Source organism: Eucyclogobius newberryi, unplaced genomic scaffold (genome assembly GCF_026437365.1).
Source record: "Eucyclogobius newberryi isolate DKJ021-1_F unplaced genomic scaffold, fEucNew1.0.hap1 SCAF_22, whole genome shotgun sequence".
NCBI classification, from domain to species: Eukaryota; Metazoa; Chordata; class Actinopteri; order Gobiiformes; family Gobiidae; genus Eucyclogobius; species Eucyclogobius newberryi.
In genome coordinates, this window is record NW_027315857.1 from 24,341,520 (window position 1) to 24,344,460 (window position 2,941).

Genomic DNA, 2,941 nt, shown 5'->3' on the forward strand with positions numbered 1-2,941 from the left:
CCGCGGGCAACACCAGAGAAGTGGAGCGTCCAGCCCCTCTCGAGGAGATGGTTCCAGAGCCCAAACTGTGCTGGAGGTGAGGCCGACTATATCTAGTCGGTATCGCTCAACCTCCCGCACAAGCTCAGGCTCCTCCCACCTGCGAGTGGACGTTCCATGTCCCCAGAGTTTGTCTCTGTGTCTGGAGATCTAGTCGCCGAGGCCCCTGCCGTCGACTGCCGCCCAGATCTCTCTGCACCGGCCCTTATGGATCCTCCTGCGGGTGGTGGGCCCACGGGAGGGCGGCCCCACGTCGCTCTTTCGGGCTGTGCCCGGCCGGGCCCCGTGGGGAAAGACCCGGCCACAAGGCGCTCGCCATCGAGCACCCATCCCAGGCCTGGCTCCAGGATGGCGCCCCGGTAACGCCGATCCGGGCGACGTAAACTGCCTTGTTCTAGTTCAGAATCAGTCAGTTTGAAAAATAAAATGAGGTTATTGTGGTCAAAAGGGCTGATGTCTGTTTGTAATGTATTTATGTGTTATTAAAGCAAATGTCAGTGTAATATTTACTTATTTATTTATTTGTCTATGGGAGTTTTTATTTATTTATAGGAGATATTCTACTGAAAGTGTTTTTCAGACTTCCTATAAGTGATCTGTTCTTCTGTATCTACCTCTGTATCTTCCTGCGTTGCACCAATGAAATTTCCCCATGATAAGATATTCCTTTATTGTCCAATAAAGGAATATCTTATCTTATCTTATGTGATTTAAAATATCAGTTTAAAATAGAAAAAGGGCCAGATAACTCTCCTTTCCACTGCTGTTTGTATGTTTACCTGTTTCACACTGATCATGTCTTTTTATGTCATGATTTATATGAATAAATAATGATAAAAATATGTAGAATGTTTGAGTGTCTTGAAAAGCAAAGTATGAGTCAAAGTCTCATGTTAAAAATGTGGAGATTCTGTTCAAAGACCTGGACCTGGACCTGGACCTGGACCTGGACCTGGACCTGGACCTGGACCTGGACCTGGACCTGGACTAGACCTGGACTGGACCTGGACTGGACCTGGACTGGACCTGGACCTGGACCTGGACCTGGACTAGACCTGGACTGGACCTGGACTGGACCTGGACTGGACCTGGACTGGACTTTGACTAGAGACTCAACACGTGAGAATATGCAAAGTCCAAACAGAAAGAACATTATTAAATCCATGTGAACTCATGTTGCTATTTCTGTCCCTGAATTTGACAGGGAAATGATTCACTGCGTCACTCTCTAAAAAACACACTTGTATTTCCTGGAACACTTTTATATAATATCTAACATCACGTTTTGTAACGTAACTTGATGAAATATCCAAAATCATGATCATGTTGTTTTGTATTGCCCTGAATGTATGATATCCGCAGTGTATATAAATGTGTGCTCTTACACTGAAACTGTCTTGCACCGGAAGTTCCGTTCATTAAAGTGAGTTCTGATTCAGTCAGAGACGCTAAACGAAGACTCCTGTTTTTCCTCCACGAAAAGTGCGTGTTGTCCCGGTGTTTCCCGTCCCTACAATGATCCGACCAACATTGTATCGGCTTCACAAACGTGTCATGTTGATCTTAAAGGAAAGTTTATTTATAGAACACATTTCACACACAAGACAATTCAAATGACAGAAATCACTAAACAGTTTACGAAATAAAAGAGAAGAGCGCCGGTCCATGTTTAGTCCTGACTCTGGCACCAGCAGGAGGCCGGTCCATGTTTAGTCCTGACTCTGGCACCAGCAGGAGGCCGGTCCATGTTTAGTCCTGACTCTGGCACCAGCAGGAGGCCGGTCCCTGAGGTCCTCAGAGTCCGAGATGGTTCATATGGCACTAACATGTCAGAGATGTACTTTGATGCTAGGCCATGGAGAGACTTGTACACAAGCAGAGCTGCTTTGAAGTCTCTTCTCTGAGCCACAGGGGGCAGTGCAGAGACCTGAGAACAGGACTAATGTGATGGTACTTCCTGGTTCTAGTCAGGATCCGAGCAGCAGTGTTCTGGGTCGGCACTAGATCATACACTCCTAACTCACGGAAGTTCGAATTCGGTCCCGCTAATTCAGCTCGGGCAATAATTTGCTCTCTAAAAAGCATTTTTTAAATTTGCATTACAGTCTGTTCCACCTCACACTTAGTATAAGGTTAAACCCTAACCCTTAACCCCAACCCCTCACCCCTAACCCCTAAACCTAACACCCAACCCTTAACCCTTAAAAATTTAACATACTAGACAATAGGCGTCAAACTCTGGCCCCCGGGCCAAATCTGGCCAGCCAAACATTTAGAATATATATATATATATTTTTTTTAATCGATTCATAGAACCGTAGTTACATCCGTAACCGTTTTTATTGCTAAAACTACGCGTCCCACAATGCCGCGGGTGGCCGCCCCTCCCCCACGGGGCTCTGCTGCACTGCTGTGTGAGCTGCCCCTCCCCCACGGGGCTCTGCTGCACTGCTGTGTGAGCTGCCGAGGGAGAAGTGCACTTTAAGCACTTTAAGCACTTTTGAGCAGAAGTTTAGTGGTGTGTCAGTTCAGGTGAACAGAGAACTACACAGACGTGGAAATGTTAGTTAGTACATTTAAAAGGTTTTTTAGATCTTGAAGTTTTTTTTGTTATAAAGTCAAATGTTTATCTCTGTAGATCAACTCTGAAGTTGTGATGACATAAACTGAAGCACAGTGTTGGTGAAATTACACTTGTTTTTCTAAATACATTTCAGTTTATGAAAACAAACGTTTTGTAATTTTTTTTCCAGTAATTGCTTCAAAACATCGTAGGCTATAAAGCTATTTATTTCTTATATTTTTAATAGTTTTATGTTTTATGTTATGTTCGGCCCGTGACCCAGCCTGAGCGTCCAAATTCGGCCCGCGGCCCAAATGAGTTTGACACCCCTGATCTACA